At 40.9% G+C, this 17,624-nt stretch overlaps 1 protein-coding gene across 5 annotated transcripts in view; it reads right to left on the bottom strand.

Moving 5' to 3' along the window:
- The window catches only part of C17H4orf19 (chromosome 17 C4orf19 homolog), a 78,678-nt gene that overhangs the window by 47,578 nt on the left and 13,476 nt on the right, over positions 1-17,624 (bottom strand). For 2 of the 5 annotated variants that reach the window (XM_061164535.1, XM_061164531.1), the window contains exon 2: positions 1,386-1,476. The exons of the other annotated variants lie outside the window; for them this stretch is intronic. The gene's annotated coding sequence lies outside the window, so the exon portion shown is untranslated. The remainder of the gene's footprint in view (positions 1-1,385; positions 1,477-17,624) is intronic. 5 annotated transcript variants of the gene reach the window in all.

The following is a 17,624-nucleotide window of genomic DNA, read 5'->3' as shown; positions in this document are numbered from 1 at the left end:
GAAATGCAAGTCAAGACAACCAAGAGATATCACCTTACACCTGTCAGAATGGTTATCATCAAAAAAATCTACAAATAACACATGTTGGAGATGTGGAGAAAAGGGAATCATCATACACTGTGGGTGGGAATGTAAACTGGTAGCACACTATGGAGAAGCAGCTCCTCAAAAGATTGGAAATAGAATAATCATATGATCCAGCAATTCTGCTCCTAGGTATGCATACAAAAACCCCCAAAAGCAAAAAGAGCAAAAAGAAAACACAAATTTGAAAAGTTACGTGGCACCCCAATATTCATAGCAGCATTATTTACCATAGCCAAGATATGGAAGCAACCCAAGTGTCTATAAACAGATGAACGGAAAAAGATGTATATACATACATCCACACACACACATACACAGAATGGAATATTACTCAGCCATAAAAAAGAATGAAATTATTTCATTTGCCACAATCTGGATGGATCTAGAGAATATTATACCTAGTGGAATAAGTCAGAGTTAGGAAATCCTATATGATATCATTTATATGTGGAATCTCCAAAATAATATAAATGATCATATATGCAAAACAGAAACAGACTCACAGATACAGGATATGGGATTAAGACATACAAACTACTGTGTATAAAATAGATAAGCAACGAGGATATATCATACTGAAAAGGAAATTACAGCCATTGTCTTATAATAACTTTTAATGGAGAATATAATCTGTAAAAATACCCAATCATTATTCTATATACCTGAAACAAATATTGTAAATCAACTATACTTCAATTTTAAAAAATGGAATATAAAAAATAAAACACATTATTATATCACAATTTTTAAAGTCTTCTGTGTTGCCTGTAGAGTTTCTAAACTTTGGCACGAGTGATATTTTAGGGTGGATAATTCTTTCTTTGGGGGGGGCTGTTTTTGCATTGCAGGATGTTTGAGGGCCTTGACTATGCTGGTGGCACCCTTCCTGATCACATGACCATCAAAGATGCTGTCACCTGGGGGCAAAGTTGACCCTGGCTGAGAGCCACTACTCTGACTGAAGGAGGGAGGGCTTAAAAAATGGATGCAACAGAGGACGGCAGACAGAAGTGACTAAAGAAACACACAATTGAGTGATGTTAGGTGACCAGATGAAATCAAACGTAGTCATCCTTTCGTATTCTTTGGGGGATCCAGGACCTCACGGATATTAAAATCCAAGGACACTCAAGTCCTTCACATAAAATGGTAGAGTATTTGCATAAGATATACACACTCTCTCAATCATCTCTAGATTATAATATCTAATACAGCATAAATACTACACAAATACTTGTAAATAGTTGCTAGTGTGTGGCAAATGCAAATTTTCATTTTTGGAAATTTCTAGAACTTACTTTTTTCAAAATTTTTTTATTTTCATCTGTAGCTGGTTAAGTCCATAGATGCCGAACTTGCAAATATAGAGGGCTGAATGAATAGAGGAGCCTACGGGTGAGAGAAGAGGTTTTCAGGGTTTTATTTTTCCTACTTGCCATACAAGAATATTCAAATAATGAACAGTCTGCCACCAATAGCATCTGTGATGTAGGTGCCAACTTACAAATGAGATGGGCTGGAATTACCTACAACGTCCAAAGTACTGTTTCTTCCACCGATCCAAATACTAACATGTCTTAACGTGCTGGTTGAAAAACACACTTTCTTTAAGCAGAAGGATAATGGAGAACATTTAGAACTTAAAAATAATTGTTACTGCCCCTTGTTCTGCTATTGTCCAGAACAACAGCAACGAGGAGCAGGCTGGGTATATTCTGGACTTGAATGGATTTGGAGGCTGCTGCTCTAAGAAAATTGGGCCCAGCAGGCGTGGCTATGAAGGATATGGAGCAACCCTATCATTTAGCAATGTGATTCCTAGGTATTTAGCTAGGAGCAATGAAAATATATATCTGCATAAAATCTTGTCCAAGAGTGTTGACAGCATCTTCATTCAGAGTAGCCCCAAACTGGACATAACACAAATGCCCATCAACAGTATACCTGTGGTGTAGTCATACAATGAAATACTACCAAGCAAGAAAAAAGAGTGGACTGTTGATATACGCAACAACGTGGATGAAACTCAAAAACATGTTGGGTAAAAGCAGCCATACACAAAAGAGGGAATACATTCTTATGGACTGTCTGATTCATTTATATAAGTTTTAAGTAGGCTAAATTAATCCATGGCAATTTAAAAAATCAGAATATTGACTGGTTCCATCAGGGTGGGGACAAGAACTGGTTGCAAAGAGGCACAGGGAAATTTTCCTGGGAGAGGATGTTCTATTTCTCAATGTGGAGTTGGGTTATACAGTTGTATGCAGTTGCCAAAACTCACCAAATTGTACATTGTACATTTCACTGCATGTAAATTACAAGAAGGAGAAGGAAGAGGGGGAAAGTGAAGGAGAAGAGGAGGAAGAGAACAGTAAATAAACACTGAACTTACAGTCAACAAAACACATACTGAAATGTTTGAAAATGAAGTGAGGTCTGCAATATACTCTGAAATGTAGTCCCCCCACCCTGCCCTCCCCACCCCGAGAAAAAAGGGTGGGGGATTGGTAGATAGCCAGGTGGTTAATATGTGAGTTTTAAAAAGACACAAAATGTGAATTGTAGATTCTAGATGGTGGGATGTGCAATTCTTTAAACTTTTCTGTAACTTGAAAATTTCACACTAAAGAATGTGAGTGTATGGCAGAGCGTCTCTTTGCCTTTTTGGAGTATTTCATTAACTGTTGGGCCAAAAAAAGAGACTTGGAAATAAGGAAACCATTTCCTATGGTTCTTGCTCTATTTAAATAAATGGAACCTAAAGTGTCACACATATCACCTCCACCCCCTTAATAACAACAATCATCCGTGAGTACATCGCTGCCACCACCTCTGGATCTTGGGGCTGTCCCAGCGCTGCGCTCATTACCTTACACATGTCAGCCTCCCATAGAGAACTTCATGGTGTTCTTTATTGTTTAACAAAAAGCTCTAGGCTGACTCACATCTTCAGAACTTCCAGACAGCCAGGAACTAGAACAGATGTTCCAAGAGGAAGATTATATCTGTGATGGTGGGTATTTTTAGCAGAATGTATTATTCAAATATGAAGGTGTGGGACTCTGTGTGTGTGTATATGTGTGTGTGTGTGTGTTATGTATGCGAGTAGTGAGCAGGAAGTAGGAAGAAGGAAAACACATTTTAGAAAAAGATACATAGTATAAATCATAAAGTAACAGTAACTTTAATCCAGTTTCTGTAGCGAGAGAAACCTTGTTCCTCTTTTTTTTTTCCTTAAGCTCCTTGTATCCAATGCCATTTGATACCGTTGCCTGGCCAAAGGGTGTGACAAAGGCTGCCTGGATTTGGCACCCCCAGCTCTGTCCTAGCGTCCCTTTCTCAATAAACCTTTGACAAAGGTCAGGGGTTTGAAAGGTCGGGTGTTTCCTTGTTTGGTTCAAGTGTGTCTTGCTCTGAGTGTCAATAAATGGTTTCGGTGAAGCTTTTCGGAATCTGTTTCCCTGAAGGCTGCTTGGTGGCGTGCCTGGGGTTGGTTCGGTTTTACATGAAACTAGTAGGTAAACATTGTAATTAGCAGGCTGCCTAGTCCCTGCGGCTCCCGATACCCATACAGCCATGCATTTAAGAAGAGGGCAGGGATAAAATATATTCACCTAAAACCAGGAGTCAGGCTTTGATCTTCAGCTCAGACTGACAAAATGCTCAGGTGCTAAAGTGGCAGAAACCGGATTTGAACTAAAGGGATCTCAGGACCCCTGGCGCAGCTGTGATAGCACTAGAAAGAATGTATGAATTAGGTAAATACCTACCAGGAAAAAAATAAAAAAGACAATAAGCCAGTCCTGAACAAAGACATCAGTTTTCTGATTAACTTTACTCTGGATGGAGGCCATAATTCAAACCTGATTCATGGAACAGTGTGGGACAATTCTGGCTATGTACAGGGGCAACATATCAGAACTGGATCAGCTACGGTAACCCCATACTGAACAAGTTCAAGATCTCTGGTTCATTTTGTGTGGATATCTCTGTGCTATTGTTAGGGAGAGAAGGGTGGGTTCCTGTAAAGCCAGGTCAAATCATCTCTTCCTGAGAAGTAGCTGACTGATGTGCGAACCAAGCATCTTCTGCCTGTCCCACTGTGAAAATACAGTAGACATGTTTCATACAATGACTCAGTTAGTGGTACCTAGGTTCCAGAAAGTAGCAGACAGACTTTGAAACTTAATTGGATTGAGAAGGAAACAAAAATTCTGGCTCCTTTCCTAACATAAATTGTATATAATCAGCAAATCAGCAGGCAGTTTTCATTGGGTTGTGATTCATTTCACACTTAATTCCAATAAAGATGACGGGATGACATTTAAAAGCTTGTCTGAAATTAGAATTGTAGGAAACCTGAAGGTGACTTTGGTAGAGAATATAGAATATAAAATAGTGTGTAAAATGATAAAGTATTCACTCTTTGGGTGGGTTTTAGGAATTGCTGACATACAGCCATACTGCTTCGGCCTTCTGGTGGAGTGAGATGAAAGCCTTACTTTTACATGCACAGAGTGGTTTTTGCTCTTTTCTTAAAGACGGGATAATCTATCAACATAATCTTTTCAGCCATTCTCCCAGGATAAGAAACAGAGAAAAGCTGAATGACTTGCTTTCTGAGCAGAGGGTGAAGAAAGAAGGGATCGTTAGGGAGTTTGGGGATTGACATGAACACACTGCTATATTAAAAACAGATAACCAACAAGGACCTACTGTATAGTACAAGGAACTCTGCTTGATGTCACGTGGCAGCCTGGATGTGAGGAGAGTTTGGGGGAGAGAGGATCCATGTATAGGTATAGCTGAGTCCCTTCACTGTTCTCGTGAAACTACGTGAACATTGTTGATTGGCTATACTCCAACATAACATAAGAAGTTAAAAATAAAGAATTTGAATTTTAGTCCCCATGTATTGCACACACAGCTTGCTCTGACTCTGCATCTAAGAGACCTGGCTACACCAGTGCTGGGCAGTGGAACAGGGCAGACCTGGCTTAGCTCACCTAGCTCAGATGCTCTGCTGCTTCAAGCTGAAATGCTGGTCTCATTACGTTATAAGAAAAATCGAGCAGCATTCCTCCTCCTCCTCTAACATCTCATCTTTGACAACTTGGGCATGGGGTTGATCAGAAGGATACAACTGGTTGCATTTTTCTTTTCCTTTATTGGTATTTTACAGGATTACTAATAAGAAATCTGAGTTAAGTAACAAAAATCTCGCCCCAGCACTTACGGGGACTTCTCTATGGAGCGAGCTGATGATGGATGACCCTTCATGACATGGGACCACCAGAGCTGGGATGAGGTACAGGCTATGAATGCTCAGTGGTGGCACCAGCTCTAGCAGAAATACTTATGCTTCTGGGGTTGATGTGGGTTGATTTGTGCCCCTAACCCATAGCACCTCAGAACGGGACTGTGTTTATAGAGAGGACCTTTAAAGAGGTAATTAAGGTAAAATGAGGTCATTAGGCTAGGTCCTACTCCAACCTAACTAGTGTCTTCATTAGAAGAGGAGATTAGGACACACACGGGCTTTCCTGCTGGCTCAGAAAGTTAAGAATCCGCCTGGAGTACAGGAGACCTGGGTTTGATCCCTGGGCTGGGAAGATCCCCTGGAGAAGGGAATGGTAACCCACTCCAGTATTCTTCCCTGGAGAATCCCATGGACAGAGGGTCCTGATCCATAGGGGGTCCCCAGTCCATGGGGTCCCGAAGGGTTGGACATGACTGAGTGACTCAGCGCAAGACTAGACAGGACACGCAGACAATAGACTGCTGGGAGGACCATGTGAAGAGTCAGCAAGGGGAGAGGCCTCAGGAGAAACCAAACCTGGGGACACCTTGACCTTGAACTACTAAGCCTCCAGAACTGTGGGAAAATAAATTTCGGTGGCTTAAGCCACCCTGTCTGTGCGATTTTGTTATGGCAGTTCTCTAAGGCAAGAGAAGAAGGGGATGACAAAGGATGAGATGGTTAGATGGCGTCACTGACTTGATGGACATGAGTTTGTGCAAGCTCCGGGAGATGGTGAAGGACAGGGAGGTCTGTTGTGCTGCAGGCCATGGGGTCACAAAGAGCTGGACGTGACTGAGCAACTGAACAACAGCAGTAAGTGGTCTAACAGAGGTTTTACAAAGAAAATGTAAACAATATTTGGATTAGTTCAAGGTACAAGAGCCTATTTAGGTTAACTCAGAGTTGCCCAAAGTGTGTCCCCAGAAAGTTAGTAACTATTACTGGAAAAACAAAAGGGGGATTCGGGGCTCATGTAAATTTGGGAAATGCTGGATTAGACAGTCAGCCACATTTCTCTGCTGCAGGACTTCTCAGAGCCTTTAATAGGCTGAGGTATAAATTATGAGCCTGATTCATACGGTCCATGTGTCATCCTTGACACCTCTCTTTGCCGCACTTTTCATCTCCAATCCATGGCCAATTCCTGATGACTCTCTCTTTTAAACACTTCTTGAACTACTTCACCTCTACCTGAAACTCATGAAACCTGGGTTGTTCCATCATTGCCTGACAGTTTCATTTTCTAAATATTTCCTGAATTAGTTCATGTCTCTCTACTGAACTGCCATTGAAACCTGGGCCAAATGACCTATGTCTCTGGTTCACTGCAAGACCTTACTGATGGGTCTCTCCACACCCACTGGGTGCTCTCCAGGCAACGGTTCACAACACAGCTGCAGAAGTCTTTCCCAAGCACAGGCTGGATTATGCCAGCTCCCTCATCGCAAAGACACTGCAGTAGCTTCCCACTGTTCTTAAAATGAGAAGACAAAATTCCTACCCATTTCTACAAACTAATCTTGAACCATCTTGCTCCCTAGGCTCCATCTTTACAGGCTTTCTCTCAGTCACATATGGTTCTGCCTCCATTCACCACACAGTCTTTGCTCATGATGTCTCTTCTTGGTTAACTTCCCCACGCTTCCTCAGAGTAGCTTCCTTTTACTTCTCTTCTTGGTTCAACCTCACCCCGCACCCCACCTCACCCCCTGCACCCCCCCAGCCCCCGCACCACTGATTCACATTGCACTTGTCTCTACTGAAACTTTACATGCATGTGATTTTTGGCTAATGTCTGAATCTTCCTCTTCTACACTGAAAACTCTTGGTAAAACATCTTTTGTGAATTATCCAGTTAATTTATTGATGAAGGTTTGGGGAGGACCCTTCTAAAACACACTGTGAAGAATTTCTATGAAGAAAGACAATGACCAGGGTTCAAGGAGAAAGGTTTTGGGTCCTTAGAAATAGGCAACTGTTTGATGTAGCTTAGCATCCTTTGAAATAAATAAATAACCCATCTGAGAAGTTGAATATGGAAAAATGTGACATCAGGCCTAAGTTCTGGAAATAAATGTGGGTGTGTGACTTAAAAAAAAAAAAAACTTTTGGTTTTAGAAATTTTCAAACCTACTGAAGACTTGAAAGATGAGTGCATGAACAGCCACATACTTTAAGCAACCTGTGTAATGATTTGATTTTGCTCCCCAAAAGCTGTTCTTTTCTATTTTACTATAATCAATGTAATTCTAATAGAGCCCTCAGAAAGATATGACTATGCAATTAGATCACACATGTTCATATTTCAGGAGGGCTAGACATGCCTTTTGGTGAATAATTAACTGAGAAATATTTAGGGCTCAATCTTAAATAAGGTACTACAGGAAATAAAATGTTTAGGGACCACACTTAAAAAAAAAAAAATTACAGCCACTTGAGAAAACAAAATGCAATTCAACTGCAAGAATAACCAGCAATAAAAGTAACAGGTAAGTGTTGGGGGCAGAGGGGAGGCAGAAAACACTGAGAGTATGAAGAGGATAAAACTGTTTTTATTTATGTTTCTTCACAGAAATGAATTTCCTATGGAAGGTAACACATCCTGTTATCAATTAATTTCCTAGTACTTAAAGGCCAATTTGGGAAACTAATTTTATAAGGCGAATTATAAATAAGTACATCTTTCTCTTGTGAACTCACACAGAATGGGAGATCTAATTTCTTATCTAAGCAATATTTTACAATTATTTTATTCTCTACCAGAAGGACAATCCAAAGCTCAGGGAAGTATTTGTTCCTCTAAGGGTCAACCTTAGTTTGGTGGACTTAAGCCAAGTAATTAATCCATTTTTTTCCCCTGACAAAGAATAGGCTACTATATTCACCTGACGTATTTAGTCAGCCTCACACTAAGACCTGCCCTGGGGAGGGTGTGCCTCCCAGTGAGCTGGGCCCTAGGCCTAGAGATCTGGGGAGCACTTCCTTTTTAACCCATTATTTCCAGAAGTCCACACGCACATCTAGAGAAATTGGAACCAGGCAAATAATGAAGAAGACCACAACCTGGTACAAATGTGATGCGGAGGGGGAGATTATCATAACAGGGCAAAGTGAGTGGGGGTGTGTCTTTAAATTAACACAAGCTATTAAGTGCATTTGGCCACCATCTAATCTGTTTGCTGCTGTTCACTCAGTTGTGTCCAACTCTTTGCAACCTCATGGACAGCAGCACGCCAGGCTCCCGTGCTTCACCATCTCCCAGAGCTTTCTCAAACTCATGTCCATTGAGTTGGTGATGCCATCCAACCATCTCATCCTCTGTCATCCCCTTCTCCTCCTGCCTTCTATCATCCCCAGCACCAGAGTCCTTCCAATGAGTCGGCTCGTTGCATCAGGTGGCCAAAGTACTGGAGCTTCAGCTTCAGCATCAGTCCTTCCAATGAATATTCAGGACTGATTTCCTTTAGGATGGACTGATTTGATCTTGCTATCCAAGGGACTCTGAAGAGTTTTCTCCAGCACCACACTTCGAGAGCATCAGTTCTTCAGTGCTCAGCCTTCTTTATGGTCCAACTCTCATATCCATACATGACTACTAGAAAAACTATAGCTTTGACTATATAGACTTCTGTTGGCAAAGTAATGCTTTTTAATACACTGTCTAGATTGTCATAGCCAATGCAGGAGATGCAGGTTCAATCCCTGGGTCAGGAAGATCCCCTGGAGAAGCAAGTGGCAACCCACTCCAGTATTCTTGCCTGGAAAATCACATGGACATAGGAGTCTGGAGGGCTACAGTCCACAGGGTCGAAAAGAATCGAACATGACTGAGTGACTTCACACACACAATTATCCCAGGGCTATGGTGATAAATAGAACATATGCTAAGTACATTTACCTTTTGGTCTGTGCATTTAAGAGACCAAGCCCAGGCACTTTTGAGTCACTGCATTCTCTGAATGAAGCCAGAGAGGTGATTCAGTTTTGCAATTATTTTCCACCTTATGTAAAGTAGTTTTCTTTTTTTTCTTTTTTAACTCCTTGTAGTTGAGGAAAACTGATTTTGCAGATTAACCACAATCACAAGCCATTCCGGAAATTAAAATTCCTCAGGCTCTAGTTAAACATTGTTGGTAAAAAGTTCCTGCTCACTACCACCTAGAAATTTATTTCATGGCATGACATATATAATGATTATATCTTTATCTAGGCTCTTTACAATTTCCAAATTTATATACATGACTCAACTAAATAGAGGAGCTCAAGGAATCGTTCTCCTAAATAACCAATTCATAAACACCTTTATACATAATTTCCTGCCAAGAAACTGACAGAATTTCCTCCAACTTCAAGAATCTTATTCCTGGAGGAGGACATGGCAACCCACTCCAGCATTCTTGCCTGCAGAATTCCATGGACAGAGGAGCCTGGTGGGCTACAGTCCATGGGGTCGCAAAGAGTCAGACACAACTGAACAACTTTCACTTTCATGTCAAGAATCTTAACCACTCCCCTAAAAAGCATACTAGTTTTGGGTGGGACAGAGTTAATCTGAAAATGAGAAATAGAGACTAGAATGCTGATTGTTAAAATGTTTATTTTGAGCCAAGGATCCTTGTTATCTCAGTCTTTAACATGCATTTGGCAGCCTGTATTAAAATGGCTTATTCTTCAGGGGGTGAGGGGTGGATCATGGGTGGGGTGGACTGGGATGAGATAGCAGTTCCAGTTTTACCACTCTTATTAATTTTCTTACTAGGGTTGAAATATGCAGCGGGGACAAAGAGCACTGTTTCTATGAACTGTTTAAAGGAGAGCGAAGGAGGAAATATGAGAGGGATGATTTCTCAATTTTGTTTTTTAAAAGGCAGTCTTGTGGCTGCATTTCCTCCTAAACCCAACACTTTGTGTCCAACTGGACGAGACATGTCCTTAGGTCTGGCAGTACATGGAAAGATCAAGAAAGGGTTTTCATTGATCAGCAGAAGGTCAGGTAGCAAAGCTGGGAGAACTGCTTCTGCTGATGTATCTTCAGTAAGTGACAAGACTGACCTTTGAAATCATTAAGTGTTGGAATTTTGATCTGTCTAAAAAAGTAAAGTGAGTTCTTTCATAAGGAAGTGGGAAAAAGCCAGACTAAATGATTATAAACTAATCAGTGTGGGTAGGGCAATGATGAACTCAGTCTGGTCAGATGGGTTAAATGAAAGGGGTCTGGGGATGTGCCAGTAACTTTGCCCTGCGAGCTGTTTTCAATAGATCTGTAGTTGGGTGGGGAGAGCAGGCCTGGAGGGATGCTTTTGAGCTCAGAGGGGTGCACGGGTGCATACTGGTCTGGTTTCTGAAGATCCACGGTGTGGGGAGGGAGCCTGGGGCACAACAATGCTTAGGAGTGGGATATGGCAACAGGGCTTTCTGGGTGTCCCCTAGGAATCCCTCTAAGAGTGATGTAATATATTTGATTTTCTTTTTTTATTTCAGGTTTCTGACCAGTAAACAAACCCATTCCTAGTGCTTAAGACATTTTATAAATCTAAGTCACAAATAAGGTGAATCTGCAGTTCTTAAAAGTTTCAACTTAGTATAAAACAGCCAATTATCTTAAACATTTCAACTTACAGGTCCAAGGTCTGAATCAATTGCTCAGTGACATGTTTTAAATTGGAGTCACAAGGCTATTCATGTTAATTAACAAATTATCTGAAACATTGTGAATACTGTATGTAATTAAAATAGTAAAGACAGACTTCCCCAGAACTATATATAAAAATACAAATACCTCAGGTTTTATTTAGTCCATCTCATTTGTACTTGATTCTACACCTTCCCAGCGTTAAAACAGTATATTGTAAGGAAATAATTTGTTTTTACATGGAACCCAAACTTGACAATGGGTGCAGTCTTCTCACCTCTGTCCCCAAGATTCTAATTACTAGTCACCTAATTCTCAAGATCTCTTTGATTCTTCCATCTCCCACACAGGCTGAACTTGGCAACTGACCCAAATCAACACCTCTATTCACCATTTAACTCTCTATTCTGATTAAACTCTGAATTCTCTGTACACCCTTCCCTGACACGACAATCATCACTCACAGATATAGCCTGCCAGACTCTTCTGTCCATGAGATTCTCTGGGCAAGAATACTGGAGTGGGTTGCCATTTCCTTCTCCAGGGGATCTTCCAGACCCAGGAATCGAACCCAGGTCTCCTGCACTGAAGGCAGATTCTTTACTGACTGGACTATGCGGGAAGCCCACAAGTGTGCACAGGACCTGCCCATAGACTCTGCATCAACACCCTTCTTCTGATGGATAATAGGTGGCAGATGAACAGGGGCTGGTCACAGAAATAGAACTAGAACCTGGAGAAAGAAATGCAATGGTACAACAGAAGTCAGAGGGAAGAGAGTTTCCAGAAGGAAGGTGTCACTAACATCAGTGGTTTGAAATGCAGCATGGAAGTTTGTAAAGTATAGGGATGAAACAGGACCATTAGATTTGATGGTCGTACATTTAAATTTAAGATTCAAATTGCATCAGTGAGATTTTCATGTCATTGTATGGGTAGAAAACAAAGAGCGACAGAAGGAGAGTGAGCTAGAAGTGAGAAATTTGGAATTGCATTTCGAGGCAGCAACAACTCAAGAATTAAGACCTTTTAATTTAATGTTGTATTTTAATAAGGGGTAAGGAGAGGCAGGGAAGAGGGAGATAGAGTAAGAGAAAGATATGGAGTGGTAACCAAAAAGTGGAAGAAAGGGGCTCAATGGGAAGAGATATTTATTCTATATTTTAATTTTAAAAATAGATCTGAGTGTGTTTGCTGAGGAGAGAGTTGATTCCTTTTGTGGGGGAGGGATGAAGAGCTTAGAATTTGAAGATTTGGGTTGGAGACAGGATTAATGGGTGAGGCAGAGTACCAGAGGATCTCAGCTAAAAGGTAAGGAGACCAGGTGGAAAGGTCGACCTTGAACAGGAAAAGGAGCATCTTATCCTCTAAGAATGGAGGGAATGTGGCAAGGACTGATACCAGGGAGATAGGCGTGGGTGTGGGCGGGGCCGGAAGTGGAGGTAGCAGGGCTGAGCTGCCTGAATCTGGCCCCCTCTGGCCAGCCTGGCAGGACTCAACACACAGTTCCCGGGAACAGAAGGAATCTGGACTGGGATGATCACAGCGCCAGACATGGCCAAACGGAACCATCAGAGGGCCTCCTGATTATGCAGTAATTCACAGGGATCACAGGTCACCGGAGGAATCTCGAGGTTTCTCTTCAATTTTGATTTCTCCGGTAAAGAAAATCAGACCAGAGACATACTCAAGAGCAGTTACTGGTGACTCTCAAACGACAAACAGGTTTCTTGGCTTCTGCCTCCCTCTGCTGTTATAAAAATATACACAATCAGTGTTCTCTCTCTCTCCCTGGCTATCTTTCCATCATTCTTCTGCTCTGAAGTACATCACTTTTTCTGAAAGCTCCCTGGCCTCTCCTCCCTCTTGTCAAGCAGATCCCATAAAGCTTTGCAACGTCCCCTTTACTTTCCTTTGCTGCACCTCACTGAACAATTTGAAATTCTAGTTTTATTTACATAATTATTTAATGTTCTTCTCTCCCAGCAGATAGTATAAGCCACACGAGGACAAGGATTCTATTTGTTCACTTCTGTCTCCTGGTGAGCACGCAGCCCAAAGTCTAGATGGACTTGGTGCTCAATAAACATGATGAAGGAATTTATATTCCAAGCATATAGTGTGGGAGTATAGTGTTCAAGAATTTTATTTGCAAATTAAAGTTCTGCATTTGTGAAAAGAGTCCACTGTGGTGTGGCAAGAAGGCTGACCTATGTATTCCCTGGGCATATAGGAAGTGCTCAATATATATTTGTTGAATGAAGAAGTGAATTTCCACACCAGTTATTTTCATTCTCTTAAAAAAAAACCAACACCACACTGTGCCTCCAAGCCACTGAAAATAATTTAAAGATACTACCTAAACAATAAAAAAAAAAAAAACTATTTAAACAAGTAAATTAAGATTTTCCAGTGTGATTTAGAATAGAGTTCAATACTTTGTTAATAATCAATTATTTAATAAAAATTAATTATATATTAAGGTAGCTTCTGGGATAATAAATAATTGGAAAACCTAACGTTTAATTCCTAAAGCTTTACACTTCAGAATGTCTCAGAGACACTTTCTCTCATGATACTAAGTGAACTTGAACTTATCAAGCTTTAGGACAAAAATTCATGCATGTGCAAACATTTAAAAATAAAAGTCATCCCCAATGAACTGTCTACCACCTTTCTCAGGAAAGAAAATTCATGAACACATGCATGAAGATTAGTACCATAGTGTAGGCAAATATTTTTCCATGTCCCACCCCAAAGCAAACAAATGAAAATAGAAACTTTAAGGACAATTATAAAATGTGTCCTAGTTTAAAGACACAGCATCCTTTTCTCCTTTGGTTTTCCTTTATATCCTTATCAGAAATAAATAATGCTAGCAGGAAAACATTTCTGCTCTTTTGACTGAGAGGTAATTAATTTTTGTCTTATATTTCTCTACTTTCAAAACTTTATGAAGAGAAAAAATAGAAAGTACTCAAATGTTTGTTGATTATGGATCTTAAAAGACATTAGTGAATCTACCCGGTCTGGGTTATACCTACACACCCCAACATTCTCATTCTTTCATGGAACTTTTAATTTCCAAAAGAGGCTATTATTCTGGTTAATAATTAAAATGTTTCAGTGTTTAGGTATACACAGTATCACAGTGTTGGCATCAAAATGCTTTGTCACAGTCACTTGGGCAAGTTCTGGGGAACACAGATGCTTTGTTAGTTATAATACTTGGGGCAGTTAAGGAATATATGAATTCTTGGGTTTTCAGGGAAGTCTGATTTCAAATAGTCTATCCTGTTGTCCATACAAAGTGCTCTACATTTTACTAGAAGATTTGGTACCTATATCTCATAGCAAAATTACTATCTGTCGGATAGACGATGGCTCAGACTGCCCACAGTTGACCAACGAGAAAGGTAACTTGTCCCAGGTATTTCTGAAGGCAGACACAGAGTCCAGGGCTGGGTTATGTATTGTTAATAATCCCTCCCAGGCTCAACTGTCCTTTCATCTTGGAATTTTCTGACTCTTAAGATCTGAGTTCACTCACATTCCTTCCTATGCTATTTGCAGTGAAGGTCTACGGAAGGTTGTACTTTCTCCCCCTGCCTATACATTCAGCCTCTACGCATATTCCCAGTATTCAGGAAGCTAAATTTCTGTGTTTTTAAAGATTCTTTTGATGTGGATTATTTTTAAAGTCTTTTATTGAATTTGTTACAGCATTTCATCTGTTTAATGTTTTACTTTTCTGGCCATGAGACATGTGGGATCTTAGTACCCTGACCACACCCCCTGCATTGGAAGGTGATAAGTCCTGGACCACCAGGGAAGTCACAATTTCTGCATTTGTGAAAAGCAAAATGTGAGCTTACTGAAAGGCAGACACATAGCTGACCAAGGGGAAATAATTATTTGTACTTTAAATTTATCCTTAGTTTCATTACATAAAAACACTAGCTTGCTTAATACAATTTAAAGGTATATCACGGTTTGGAAGGACTGTTGCCGAGGTTGAGGCTTCAATATTATGGCCATCTGATGTGATGAGCTGACTTATTGGAATAGACCCTGATACTGGGAAAGGTTGAGGGAAAAAGAAGAAGGAGGTGGCAGAAGATGAGATGGTTAGATAGCATCACTGATTCAATGGACATGAATTTGAGCAAACTCTGAGAGAGAGCGGAAGACAGAAGAGCCTGGCGTGCTGCAGTCCATGGGGTGGCCAAGAGGTGGCCATGGCTTAGCGACGTAAGAACAACAACAGAGTGGTGACACTTAACTATTTTTGCTTTCTTTCCCCAACTTGAAGATAAAATGTACAAATGCATTGTAAGGATACCTTAAATACTTAAAGCGCTGTGAATCCATATAAGAATAGCAACAAGATAAAGAAAAATTGGTTTGAAAGTGTTTAGAACTAAACTTTATATAAATGTGTGTGTGCATAGTCTAATAAAAATACACCATGGTAACTTAAAACCTGGCAATGTTTAAGATATGGAAACTGTTGAGTTGAAATAAATTAATAGAACACTGGAAACAAGCTCATCAAATTTGCACAATGGGAGCAGAAGAATCTGAAAGGTAGAGGCCCATTTGGGTGATGAAAGCCAGACGCCAAGGACAGTTCCTTACGAACAAAAATATTCTGATTAGCTTCAGGGGAGGAGGAGAAAAGAACCAGGTACCACAGGTAGGAAAGCCAAACAGCCCTTAGCAGATGGAGGCACAGGTCTCCCTAACTGCCCCCCGGCAACTCCTGGTCTAAGGACAAGGCAGACCTCTCTCATCATTTCTGTCAGTGGATTGCCATCCACAAGTGTCCAGTTCTCTGGAACACCACCACATGAGACATTGCTCTGAGCCCACAACCAGGTTGCCTTTCTCCAAGATAAGAAACAGTCTGCAAAGCCCACGCTGTGAAGAGGGGCTATGAGAACTGTAGGAAGAACGCAATCTGAAGACAGCTGCAAGAAATCATCCCTGACTTCATCAACAAATACAAGTGTCCTTCAAGAGCCTTGCCATTTCCTTTAGGAAGCGCAAGATATGGGTGTGCTGTTGACCCTCACTTAAATCCAAAGTCCATTTTCCCAGCATAACCAATTAGGCAGTGTAGCCGAGAGCGGTCAACTTATTCTTACTGTGTGAAGGGGTGGGGGTGGGGTGGAGGAGCTTGCTCTCCGTGTTGAGTGCAGCTGAGTGTGTGAGTCCTTCTCCTGCCCTAATCTTAATCCTGCCTCTAGGATCTTAAGTCTAACTAGTCCAACCATTGCTTTAAATGAGTTTTACACTCTGTTGAAAGTGAAGTTGCTCAGTCCTGTCTGATTACACTCTGTTGAGCATGAAGCTAAACACCCTCTGAGCACATTGTTTATGGCAGGAAACAAGGTTTATTCACTGCTGCTGCTAAGTCACGTTAGTCGAGTCCGACTCTGTGCGACCCCATAGACGGCAGCCCACCAGGCTCCCCCGTCCCTGGGATTCTCCAGGCAAGAACACTGGAGTGGGTTGCCATTTCCTTCTCCAATGCATGAAAGTGAAAAGTGAAAGTGAAGTTGCTCAGTCATGTCCGACTCTTCCCGACCCCTTGGACTGTAGCCCACCAGGCTCCTCCGTCCATGGGGTTTCCCAGGTAAGAGTACTGGAGTGGGCTGCCATTGCCTTCTCTGGGTTTATTCACTGGACAGTTCAATAAAAGCCAAGGTACTCCCAGATGCATTGAATGTTAACGAGGAGACTTTGTTGCAGTATAAAGAATTCCAGACTCTGAGTTAGCACAATCCGTGGGTTCTAGTTTTGGCCCTCTGAGTAATTTAGGGTTATATGATTTTAGCTAGGCCGTTAACCTCTCTGGGCCTTAGTTTCCTCATTTGTGTAATGGAGATGGTGAACTAAATGACGTCTAAGGCCCTTTTTGGATCCTCCATTCTGGAATGACTGTGGACTGTGTGATCACAAGGAGTAATCATGTTGGGATAGAATAGAATGATCGAGAGTTTTCAGGAGATAATTAGGGTGGTTTGCTCATTTTCTGCAAAATCTGGTTTCTCAGCTGCAAAAAATCCAGTGGAGAGATTGCAGATGACTCTGGTAATCTCTGCCTCACAGATAACCACTGCTAGGAATTTTTTCTTCTGGATATTATACGTGTTAATTATAACTGTTACTATTGCCATGTTAGGTGCCAAATATAATCATTACTAATTATATTAAAATGGAACATTAAATACGTGTTTCTTTAACAAACTTCAAAAAATTTAAGATTAAATCTTGGACATCTTTCCATGTCATCACATATACATCTCATTTTTTTTTTTAATCAACACAGAGTACTGCATTGTATCTGCATGTTGTAGTTCATTTAACCAGCATATATTGACAACAGATACACCATTCTTTGTGATCATAAACAATAGTGCAACAAAATTCCTTTGTATGCCCTGTCCAAATATTCAGTCTTGACACCTCCTCCCTCACTTTCCATTTCCAATCCATCACCAGGTCCTGGTGGTTTCACCTAATATCTCAGGAACCCACACACTTCTCTCCACTGAATTCTCTCTACTTTATTCAAGTGGAGATTCAACAATGTCT

Source organism: Dama dama, chromosome 17, assembly GCF_033118175.1.
Source record: "Dama dama isolate Ldn47 chromosome 17, ASM3311817v1, whole genome shotgun sequence".
Classification (NCBI taxonomy): domain Eukaryota; kingdom Metazoa; phylum Chordata; class Mammalia; order Artiodactyla; family Cervidae; genus Dama; species Dama dama.
This window is presented reverse-complemented; position numbering and strand designations above follow the sequence as displayed.